The sequence below is a fragment of the Sciurus carolinensis genome (assembly GCF_902686445.1).
Source record: "Sciurus carolinensis chromosome 19 unlocalized genomic scaffold, mSciCar1.2 SUPER_34, whole genome shotgun sequence".
In the NCBI taxonomy this organism is placed as follows: domain Eukaryota; kingdom Metazoa; phylum Chordata; class Mammalia; order Rodentia; family Sciuridae; genus Sciurus; species Sciurus carolinensis.
Window position 1 is genome coordinate 3,111,861 of NW_025920112.1, and position 13,076 is coordinate 3,124,936.

The 13,076-nt window shown below is 36.8% G+C and overlaps 2 pseudogenes; one reads left to right on the forward strand and one right to left on the reverse strand.

The window, feature by feature from the left end:
- LOC124973485 (olfactory receptor 2L2-like) overlaps nt 1–8,266 on the reverse strand; it is a 51,249-nt pseudogene extending 42,983 nt beyond the window's left edge.
- Nucleotides 8,267–8,393: 127 nt separating this feature from the next.
- Nucleotides 8,394–13,076, forward strand: part of LOC124973486 (olfactory receptor 2L8-like) — a 79,870-nt pseudogene continuing 75,187 nt past the window's right edge.

The following is a 13,076-nucleotide window of genomic DNA, read 5'->3' on the forward strand; positions in this document are numbered from 1 at the left end:
AGATCTCAAAAACACAATCAATAATTTAGACTTAACAGACATTTATAGAATATACCATCCAACCAAGAGCGAATACACTTTCTTCTCAGCAGCACATGGATCCTACTCTAAAATAGACCATATATTATGCCACAAAGCTAATGTCAGCAAATACAAGAAGATGGAGACACTACCTTGTATTCTATCAGATCATAATGGATTGAAGTTAGAAATAAATGAAAGAGTAAAAAACAGAAACTACTCCAACACCTTGAGATTAAACAATATGCTATTATATGATGAATGGATAACAGAATATATTAGGAAGGAAATTTAAAAATTCTTAGAGGTAGATGAGAACAAAGAAATATCATATCAAAATCTCTGGGACACTATGAAAGCAATACTTAGAGGAAAATTTATTTCATGGAGCACATTTAATAAAAGAAGTAAAACTCAACAAATGACCTAACACTACAGCTCAAAGCCCTAGAAAAAGAAGAACAGACCAACACCAAAAGTAGTAGAAGATGAAATAGTTAAACTCAGAGCTGAAATCAATGAAATTGAAACAAAAGTAACAATACAAAAAATTGACAAAATAAATAGTTGGTTCTTGGAAAAAATAAACAAAATTGATTAACCTTTAGCCACACTAACAAAGAGAAGACGAGAGAAAACCCAAATCATTAAAATTCGGAATTAACAAGGAAATATCACAACAGACATGACTGAAATACAAAACATAATTAGAAGCTATTTTGAAAATCTATATTCCAACAAAATAGAAAATTTTGAAGACATCAACAGGTTTCTAGAGACATATGAATTGCCTAAACTGAACCAGGAGGACATACACAATTTAAATAGACCAATTTCAATTAATGAAATAGAAGAAGTCAACAAAAGCCTACTAACAAAGAATAGTCCAGGACCAGATGGGTTCTCAGCAGAGTTCTACAAAAGCTTTAAAGAAGAGCTCATTCCAATACTTCTCAAAGTATTCCATAAATAGAAGAGGTGGGAACCCTCCCAAACTCATTCTATGAAGCCAATATTACCCTGATACCTAAACCATACAGAGACACATAGAGGAAAGAAAATTTCAGACCAATATCCTTAATGAACATTGACGCAAAAATTCTAAACAATTTTAGCAAATTGCATACAAAAACATATTAAAAAGATATTGCACCATGATCAAGTGAGTTTCATCCCAGGGATGCAAGGATGGTTCAACATCTGAAAATCAATAAATGTAGCTCACCATATCAATAGACTTAAAGTGAAGAATCACATGATTATTTCAATAGATGCAGAAAAAGCATTTGATAAAATACAGCATCCCTTCATGCTCAAAACACTAGAAAAAATAGGGATAGTGGGAACATTCCTTAACATTGTAAAGGCCATCTATGCTAAGCCCATGGCTAATATCATTCTAAATGGTGAAAAACTGAAAGCATTCCCTCTAAAAACTGGAACAAGGCAGGGATGCCCTCTTTCACCACTGCTTTTCAATATCGTCCTTGAGACTCTAGCCAGAGCAATTAGACAAACCAAAGAAATTAAAGGGATATGAGTAGGAAGAGAAGAACTCAAACTATCCCTATTTGCTGATCATATAATTATATACTTAGAGGAACCAGGTAATTCCACCAGACAACTTTTAGATCTCATAAGTGAATTCAGTAAAGTAGCGGGATATAAGATCAATGCACATGAATCTAACGCATTTTTATACATAAGTGATGAATCTTCAGAAAGAGAAATTAGGAAAACTACCCCATTCACAATAGCATAGAAAAAAATAAAATACTTGGGAATCGATCTCACAAAAGAGGTGAAAGACCTCTACAATGAGAAGTACAGAACACTAAAGAAAGAAATTAAAGAAAACCTTAGAAGATGGAAAGATCTCCCATGTTCTTGGATAGGAAGAATTAATATTGTCAAAATGGCTATACTACCAAAAGTCCTATACAGATTCAATGCAATTCCAATTAAAATCCCAATGATGTACCTTACAGAAATAGAGCAAGCAATTATGAAATTCATCTGGAAGAATAAAAAACCCAGAATAGCTAAAGCAATCCTTGGCAGAAAGAGTGAAGCACGGGGTATCGCAATACCAGATCTTCAACTCTACTACAAAGCAATAGTAACAAAGATGGCATGGTATTGGTACCAAAATGGAAAGGTGGATCAATGGTACAGAATAGAGGACACGGACACAAACTCAAATAAATACAATTTTCTCATACTAGACAAAGGGGCCAAAAATATGCAATGGAGAAAAGATAGCCTCTTCCACAAATGGTGCTAGGAGAATTGGAAATCCATATGCAACAGAATGAAACTAAACCCATATCTCTCACCATGTACAAAACTAAACTCAAAATGGATTAATGATCTCGGAATCAGACCAGAGACCTTGCATCTTATAGAAGAAAAAGTAGGTCCAGAGCTTCAACATGTCAGCTTAGGACCAGACTTCCTCAACAGGACTCCCATAGCACAAGAAATAAAAGCAAGAATCAATAACTGGGATAGATTCAAACTAAAAAGCTTTCTCTCAGCAAAGGAAATTATCAGCAATGCGAAGAAAGAGCCTACAGAGTGGGAGAAAATCTTTGCCAATCATACTTCAGATAGAGCACTAATCTCCAGAATCTATAAAGAACTCAAAAAACTCTACACCAAGAATGCAAATATTCCCATCGACAAATGGGCTAAGGAAATGAATAGACATTTCACAGAAGAAGATCTACAAGCAATCAACAAACATGGAAAAATGTTCAACATCTCTAGTAATAAGAGAAATGCAAATCAAAACCACCCTAAGATTCCATCTCACCCCAATTAGAATGGCGATTATCAAGAATACAAGCAACAACAGGTGTTGGCGAGGATGTGGGGAGAAAGGTACACTCATACATTGCTGGTAGAGCTGCAAATTAGTGCAGCCACTCTGGAAAGCAGTGTGGAGACTCCTTAGAAAACTTGGAATGGAACCACCATTTGACCCAGCTATCCCACTCCTTGGCCTATACCCAAAGGACTTAAAATCAGCATATTATAGAGATACAGCCACATCAATGTTCGTAGCTGCTCATTTCACAATAGCCAGGTTGTGGAACCAACCTAGATGTCCTTCAATTGATGAATGGATAAAGAAAATGTAGTATATATATGAAATGGAATATTACTCAGTCATAAAGAATGATAAAATTATGGCATTTGCAGGCAAATGGATGAAATTGGAGAATATCATGCTAAGCGAGATAAGCCAATCTCAAAAAACCAAAGGACGAATGATCTTGCTAATAAGTGGATGATGACACATAATGGGGGGTGGGAGGGGTTACTGTTAGGGTTAGAGTTAGGGTTAGGGAGGGGGGCAAGAATGGAGGAAGGAAGGACTGTATATAGGGAAAAGAGGGGTGGGAGGGGTCGGGGAGAAGGGAAAAAATAACAGAATGAATCAAACAACATTACCCTATGTAAATTTATGATTACACAATGGTATGCCTTTATGCCATGTACAAACAGAGAAACAACATGTGTCCCATTTGTTTACAATAAAAAAGCGCTAACGTAACAGAGTTGTCTTTTTAAAATGATAAGCAAAATTAATAAACCCTTAGTCAAACTACCCAAAACAAAAAGATAGAAATAAATATTTTTAATGGAGATGAAAAAGGAGATTTCACCTTAGAAACTTTCTGGCATTCAGAGGATCATTTGAAACTATTTTGAAAATGTATACTCCATTAATCCAGAAAACTGGAAACATTGACAAATTTGTAGGACCATACACAAATTAAAGCAGGAAAATACAGAAAATGTAACCAGATCAATAACAAGCAATAAAATTGGAATAAAATCAATTCCAACAGAAATTTATAGGACCAGATCGTTTCTTAACTGAGTTCTTCCAAACCCTTAGAGAACAACTACTGTCAATACAACTCAAATTACTCCATGAAATATAAAAGAGGAAACACTGAAAAATTCATTCTAATAAGTCAGTATTATACTGAAACCAAAACCAGATAAACATCCATCAAGGAGAGAAAACTTCAGAACAGAATCCCTGATGAACATAGACCCAAAAAATTCTTAATAAAATATTGGCATTCAACTTTAAAGACACATAAAGAAAATAAAACACCATGATTAAATGGGGTTCAGCCCACAGATATAAAGTTGGTTCAAAACAAGCAAATCAAAGATGAAATTGACCACATGGAGTGAAGGATAAAAGTCACAGGATCATCCCAATAGATAAAGAAAAATCGTCCAACAAAATCCAGCAGACATTCATGTGAGAAATCTATCAAAACTGGGGAGAGAAAGAGCACACCTCAGTATTTTAAAGGACAGAAATGGCAAAACCAAGTCCAACATCATACTGAATGAAGAACAATTGAAATGTTTTCCAATAAAATAAAGGAACGTGGCAGGATGTCCACTCCCAGCACCCATTCAACATAATTTTTGGAACTCTAAGCATAACAATTACACAAGAAAAGGAAATTAAAGGGAACAAAAAGAAAAATATGAAGTTAAGTTCTCTTTTTTCTGATGATGTGATCCTGTAAGACTAAACAATCTCAACATGATGACTTCTAGAACTGATAAATTCACCAGAGGAGCAGTATACATAGTCAAATATCTGTAACCATTAGCTTTTTCATATTCCAATAATGAATGTGTTGATAAAGAATTTAGAAAAACTGTACTGTTCACAATAATTTTTTAATGATCCTGGGAATTAATCTAATGAAGAATATGAAAGATGTCTATAATGAAAACTATAGAACACTGGATAGTAAATTTAAGAAACTTTAGAAGATGGAAGGACCTCCCATGTTCTTGAATAGATAGCCTTAATATTGCCAGAATGTCCATGTTCCAAAAGAATTATACAGAGTCCCTGTGATTCCCATCAAAATACCACTGACCTTCTTCACAAAACTAGAAAAGCAGAACTATAATTTATTAGGAAGAATAAAAATTCTAGAATAGCCAAAGAAACTCTGAGCAAGGAAAGCTATTCTGGAGGCATCTGAATACTGGATCTCAAATTATACTACAGGGCTAGAGTTGCAGCATGGTTTGGACACCAACACAGGCATGAATTAAATAAATCTAATAAAAGACAGAGGACAAACCTACATAGATATGACCATCTAATTGTTGACCAAAATGGCAAAAACATAGATTGGAGAAAAGACCAACATTTTTACCAAATGCTGCTGAGAAAACAGGATATTCATATGTAGAATATAGATACCTGTCTGTCAAGTTGAACAAAAATCAATTAGAAGTGTACAGAAGCTCTAGGAATTGGACCAGACACTTGGTAACTCTAGAAGAAAACATAGGGTCAACACTCCAACATAGCAGCACCAGAACTGAATTTCTTAACAAGAACCTTAAAGCTTAAGAAATCTAACCCAGAGTCAGTAAGTGGGATGTCATCTAATGAAACACCTTGTGCACATCAATGAAAATTATTAAATTATGAAGACAGTCTGCAGAATGAGAATAAGAGCTCTTTGTCATCTGTTCCCCCAACTAAGCATTAGTATTCAGAATGTACAAAGAACTCAAAAATTTAACATGGCACAACAAATAATCAGTAAATAAATGGACAAAGGTCTAAACATACAATTCTTAAAAGAAATACAAATGACCATGAAATATATTGTTATGGGCTGATTTAAAATTAAGCTATGCTAACTCCATTTTGCTCAGACATCTCACCCTGCACAAATTCCTACCTCCTTTTTTTATGAGTCCACTCACATAGCAGATAACACCTCCACCCTCCCCAACATACACCCTGATGACAAAATCCTTCACTTGTAAAATTTAAACTTGCCCTTCTGCACATGTGTGGGAGGCTGTCCTTATTTAGCAGAATCTGACTAGGTTGAGTCATGTGATGCAGAGACCTGGCTTCTAGGATCTGCCAGGAAGTAAGTGGCACTGCATGGGAGTGGTTTCCTATCTCCTTCTGGAATTTTCCCCCTAAGAGGATGGTTCCCCTATCTCCACCCTATCCTATCCATCACAGAAGAAGCTCCTCCAAGTCCTTGCCCCTTTACCTGTGTGTCTATAAGTAAAATAGAGTTGGGCTATTCGAGGTTGTATGTTGTAAAGGGCCAGAGCTGGTATGGTCAGACCCCTCACACCCTCTCATAAAAAGAGTATTGACTCTGTGTGTTTATTGAGTAGATAAGCTTTTGGGTAATATAGAGAGAATCCACCACATCCTTTTCTGGCAGTTAACCCTTTTCTCCTCCAAGCAGGATGTGATAGAGAGGACCCCAACATTTGACTCCTTGAACCAGGATTGTTCGAGAGAATTTTAGAAGAAAGAAGATTTTAGAAGAAAGAAGATTTTAGAAGAAAGAAGAAAGGTAAGGATGTTTACCCCCTTTTCTGGTGAGAAGAACATGCATGTGAATAAGTAAGTAAGTAATAGTAGTAAGAAAGGAAAGGGAATTTAATTGTGTGACATTAAGCCTGGGGAATTTGCTCTCTACAGAGAGAGAAATAAAAATAAATTTATTCAGCTATATTCAGTATTTAGCTAGAGTGAAAATTCTGTGGAAAGAATGCAACTCCTACAGTCCTTGAATTGTAAATGGAGACCTGTTTGCTTTGAATATTGCAGACTCCATCAGGCAGGTCTGCCTGCATCTCTGTGACTGTATGAGACTGAGAACTAACTTGGTTGAGACAGGTGCAAAAGTTTAATTTCCTGGGAAGAAAAGATGCTATTCTGGAATTCAGAGAAATTTCTAACTTAGAAGGGGAAATTCCTTGGAGGGTTTTCGAGTTTACATAGGTGTGTTCCAGCCACAGCTTCCAGGCCTCCAGAAACAGCATGGTTTCTGCTCCCTGGGGAAAGGATGGAAGCCTAGAGAACATGGTTGCTCCCTGCTCAGGCAGAGCCCCTCAGGGTCAAGCATCTTGATGAGAGGAGAAGTAGCACAGGGATTGAAAACACAATGGCAGGCTGTGGGAATTTAGGTTGAACTGTAATAGAAATTTACTTTTATTTGGACCAAGATGTTGGTTTGTGGTTTTTGGAAGATTTGAGAACTGGACATAGAAATGCTATTAAGAACTTTAAGAGTCAGAAATATTCATCCTCCAGGACCTCTTTTTCTTCTGTGATATATTTTAAAATTTTTAGTAACTGGCCTTGAGCAGTTCCCCATTGACAAAGAGATATGGAAGGATGGGGACAAAGTTTTTATTTTTCCTGTACCAGAGTTGAACCTAGGGGCAATTAACCACTGAGCCATACTACTAGTCCATTTTCTATTTAATTTTGGGACACCATCCCACTCAGTACTTAGGATCTCACTAAACTACCAAGACTGGTTTTGAATTTAGCAATCCTCCTGCCTCAACCTCTGGAATTGCTGGGATTACAACTGTGTGCCCCAGTGCATGGACTACATGAAATTTTATACTTAGGATAAGAAAGTTCTATATCAATATGTTACCCAATTGCATTGGTAGGAGAATCAGATTGGTAGGCTACAGCCAAAAGGGGAAATTTCTTCTGTAAGTGGGTTGTTGCATTCAGCTCTGGAAGATGGTGGAGGACAGAAGTCTGTTAAGGTTATTGAGACATTATAAGAAGTTTGTTAGTGTTGAGAATTTGGTCTGGTACAGAAGTGAAGGTAATTAACTGTTAAAAGTACCCAAAATAATTTTTGCTCTCCATTGAGAAGTTGTCTTTCCACATAATTTTGGTCTAGTTAGACTACAACATCAAGTAGTCTGAAGTTTTCTTGATGTAGATGCAACTTCATAGAGAATTTCAATTCACACCTGTAAAAACCTTGTGCTTTTTCTTTCTTTCATCTTCCTTAGATGAAGACACTATATCAGAATTTCTTGGGTAGAAGTTCACGTTGGACACCTCACATGGTCCTGTGACCTCAACAACTAGACTTTCCTGGGGCTGCCACAAAGTGCCCACAGCTGCCCTGTGCCCTGCAGGATGCAGGGAATTTCAGGCCCTGGGTACACACTCATCCTAGAGGAGAACCTGAGGTGTAGGGTACAGCCTGTCAGAGGAGCAGCTGGAGACTGTGGGGCTGAGGAATCTCCTAGAACAGTCCTCATCTAGACAGCTGCCTCCTTGGGACATGGTCTCACCCAAGTCCTGTTCCTCTTCCTTGGAGACAGGTGAACAGTCAGCCTGTGGATGCTGTTGCTGAGGGGACAGGTCAGCAATGATTCCTGCCTCTTGCATCTCCCACAGTTGTCAAGGAGCATAGGCTCCCCAGAGCATGAGAACCACCCACCCCAGTGCAGTGCTGTGCAAACCTGAAAAGCCTCACAGACTGGAGTCATGGTGCAGGTCTCCTGGGAGGGCGACCATGGAGCATTTCATTGAGCAGGACCAGGTGGGAGGAGGCCCAGCTGGCAGGGACCTTTCCTGACCTTTGAGTCTGATATGTCTGTACTCCCTCAGCACCAGCCCTTTCTGTGTTTCTCACTTTGAAATGAGACCCAGGTTTACTTATTCAGAACTGAATATGATGACATTATTAAAAAGGCCAGAGAAAAGTGAATTAAAAAAAGAGTCTTGTTATATTTCCATTTGTTAAAAATCCTAATTTTCAGTCAGGTAGAGCAGTGCACACCTGTAAACCTCACTGCTCTGAATGCTGGGGCAGGAGGATTGCAAGTTTCAGGGCAGCCTAAGCAACTTATGGAGGCCCCGTGCAACTTGTGAGACTCTGTCTTGAAATAAAATTTGAAAGACTGGGATGTGTCTCAGTGGTAAAATGCTTCTGGATTCAATCTCTTGTACCAAAAAAAAAAAAAAAAAAAAAAAAAAAAGAAGAGAGAGAGAAAGAGAGGGAGAGAGAAGAAAGATAAAAAATAAGAATCCTAATTTCTTTTGCTACTCCTGAACATGTGTAGAAAGTTTCTGAGATTTGATTTTGTCCATTCAGTGGTTACAAATGGAAATATAGGTCCTAGATTCCAGAATGACACTTAAGTAGCAGAGAAACCCTGTCCTTGCACTATCACTGCAGATTATGAATACATTCCTACCCAAAAAAATGGTGAATAAATTTATGAATGAGGATTCACAAAACATCAATTTTGTACTTTACAAGTTGGGAATTTGACAATAGATGACAATTTTGTTGCTATTTTTGTCGGGACTTGGCAGGCTCATGTTAACTTTATGGTGTTTTGGTATCAGGAATTGAACCTAGAGGTGCTTATCCACTGAGCCACATTTGCATCCTCTTTTAAAAGATTTGTTTTGAGACAAGATCTTGCTAAGTTGCTTACTATCTCTGAGGTGCTGGGCTTACAGTCATCCATCACTGCACCCATCTTCATGCTACATTTTAAGGAGAATCTTGGCAAAATCTGAATTACCCTACTATGATGATATAATCACTGAATGGTTTATCCTTGAAAGAGTAAATGACACCAATTCTGTGGAAAGGATAGATACATACATCTGAATAAGAGGGCTGGTCCCCTTCACAAAAACTCCCAGTATCTCACCTAATTCCTCTTCTCTCCTATGTGTCTCCTCCTAAGGTCCCCAGTTGGGAACTGGCCTTTTAGCTCATGAAATTTGGAATTTACATGAATCTTCCGCCTACGCTCAATGTTTTCTGTACAATATTTTGCCTGGTCTTAGACATTATCATCTGCTTTTTCCATTTTTAGAAGTAGTTTTTCTTAAGTTTGCCAACAAGCACAGAAAATCTGGCACTACATTTCACAGAATTTACTAAAATGCTCATTTTTTTAGATATATTTTTAATTCATTTTTATTGTAAACAAATGGGATACATCTTGTTTCTCTGTTTCTCCATGAAGTAGAGGAATACCAGTTATATAACCATACATTTACCTAGGGTAATAGTTTTTGATTCATTCTGTTATTTTTTTCTCCCCACCTCCCACCCTGCTTATCCCTCTATAGAATCCCTCCTTCCTCCATACCTGCCCTCTACCCACCCCCTATATGTGCCATCATCCGCTTATCAGTCAGATCATTCATCCTTTGGTTTTTTGAGATTGGTTAATCTCACTTAGCATGATATTCTCCAACTGCATCCATTTGCCTGCAAATGCCATAATTTTATTATTCTTTATGGATGAGTAATATTCCATGGTATATATATACCACAATTTCTTTATCCATTCATTAATTGAGGGGCATCTAGGTTGGTTCCACAATCTGGCTATTTTAAATTGAGCAGCTATGAACACTGTTGTGGCTGTATCTCTGTAGTGTGCTGATTTTAAGTCCTTTGGGTATAGGCCGAGGAGTGGGATAGCTGGGTCAAATGGTGGTTGCATTCCAAGTTTTCTAAGATATCTCCACACTGCTTTCCAGAGTGGCTGCACTAATTTGCAGCCCCACCAGCAATGTATGAGTGTACCTTTTTCCCCATATCCTTGCCAACACCTATTGCTGCTTGTATTCTTGATAATCACCATTCTAATTGGGGTAAGATGGAATCTTAGGGTAGTTTTGATTTGCATTTCTCTTATTACTACAGATGTAGAACATTTTTTCATATATCTGTTGATTGCTTGTAGATCTTCTTCTGTGAAGTGTCTGTTCATATCCTCAGCCCATTTGTTGATTGGGTTATTTGTATTCTTGGTGTAGAGTTTTCTGAGTTCTTTATATATTCTGGATATTAGTGCTCTATCTGAAGTATGAGTGGCAAAGATTTTCTCCCACTCTGTAGACTCTCTCTTTGCATTGCTGAAACTTTCCTTTGCTGAGAGAAAGCTATTTACTTTGAATCTGTCCCAGTTAATGATTCTTGATTTTATTTCTTGAGCTATGGGTGCCCTGTTAAGGAAGACTGATCCTAAGCCAACAAGTTGAAGATTTGGACCTACTTTTTCTTCTATAAGATGCAGGGTCTCTGGTCTGATTTCAAGGTCCTTGATCCATTGTGAGTTGATTTTTGTGCAGTGTGAGAGATAGGGGTTTATTTTCATTCTGTTGCATATGGATTTCCAGTTTTCCCAGCACCATTTGTTGAAGAGGCTATCTTTTCTCCATTGCATATTTTTGGCACATTTGTCTAGTATGAGAAAATTGTATTTATTTGGGTTTGTGTACATGTCCTCTATTCAGTAACATTGATCTACCTGTCTATTTGGGTGCCAATGACATGCCATTTTTGTTACTATTGCTTTGTAGTATAGTTGAAGTTCTGGTATTGTGATACCCCCTGTTTCATTCTTCCTGCTAAGGATTGCTTTAGCTATTCTGGGTTTCTTATTCTTCTACATGAATTTCATGATTGCTTGCTCTATTTCTGTAAGGTACATCATTGGGATTTTAACTGGAATTGCATTGAACCTGTATAGCACTTCTGGTGGTATGCCCATTTTGACAATATTTATTCTGCCTATTCAAGAACATGGGAGATCTTTCCATCTTCTAAAGTTTTCTCTAATTTCATTCTGTAGTGTTCTATACTTCTCATTGTAGAGGTCTTTCTCCTCTTTTGTTAGATTGATTCCCAAGTATTTTATTTTTTTTCAAGGCTATTGTGAATGGGGTAGTTTTCCTACCTTCTCTTTCTGAAGATTAATCACTTATGTATAAAAATGCATTGGATTTATGAGCATTAATCTTATATTCTGCTGCTTTACTGAATTCACTTATGAGTTCTAAAAGTTTTCTGTTGGAATATTCTGGTTCCTCTAAATATATAATCATGTCATCAGCAATTAGGGATAGTTTGAATTCTTCCTTTCCTATTCATATCCCTTTAATTTCCTTGGTCTGTCTAATTGCTCTGGCTAGAGTTTCGAGGACAATGTTGAATAGAAGTGGTGAAAGAGGGCATCCCTGCCTTGTTCCAGTTTTTAGATGGAACGCTTTCAGTTTTTCACCATTTAGAATGATATTGGCCATGGGCTTAGCATAGATGGCCTTTACAATGTTAAAGAATGTTCCCACTATCCCTATTTTTTCTAGGTTTTTGAGCATGAAGGGATGCTGTATTTTATCAAATGCTTTTTCTGCGCATATCGGAATAATCATGTGATTCTTGACTTTAAGTCTGTTGATATGGTGAATTATATTTATTGATTTTCAGATGTTGAACCAACCTTGCATCCCTGGGATAAAACCCACTTGATCGTGGTGCACTATCTATTTAATATACTTTTGTTTGTGATTTGCTAAAATTTTGTTGAGAATTTTTGCATCAATGTTCATTAAGGATATTGGTCTGAAGTTTTTTTTCCTCAATGTGTCTCTGTATGGTTTAGGTATCAGGGTGATATTGGCTCCATAGAATGAGTTTGGGATGGTTCCCTCCTCTTCTATATCATGAAATACTTTGAGAAGTATTGGAATGACCTCTTCTTTAAAGGTTTGGTAGATCTCGGCTGAGAACCCATCTGGTCCCAGACTTTTCTTTGTTGGTAGGCTTTTGATGAATTCTTCTATTTCATTACTTGAAATTGATCTATTTAAATTGTGTATGTCCTCCTGGTTCAGTTTAGGTAATTCATATTTCTCTAGAAACCTGTTGATGTCTTCGAGATTTTCTATTGTGTTGGAGTATATATTTTCAAAATAGCTTCTAATTATGTATTGTATTTCAATCGTGTCTGTTGTGATATTTCCTTGTTCATTCGGAATTTTAGTAACTTGGGTTTTCTCTCTTCTTCTCTTTGTTAGTGTGGCTAAGGGTTTATCAATTTTGTTTATTTTTTCAAAGAACCAAGTATTTATTTTGTTAATTTTTTCTATTGTTTCTTTTGTTTCAATTTCATTGATTTCAGCTCTAATTTTAATGATTTCCTGTCTTCTACTACTTTTGGTGTTGCTCTGTTCTTCTTTTTCTAGGACTTTGAGCCATAGTGTTAGGTCATTTATTTGTTGACTTTTTTCTTCTTTTATTGAATGCGCTCCATGAAATAAATTTTCCCCTAAGAACTGCTTTCATAGTGTCCCAGAGATTTTGATATGATATTTCTTTGTTCTATTTTACCTCTAAGAATTTTTTAATTTCCTTCCTGATATCTTCTGTTATCCATTCATC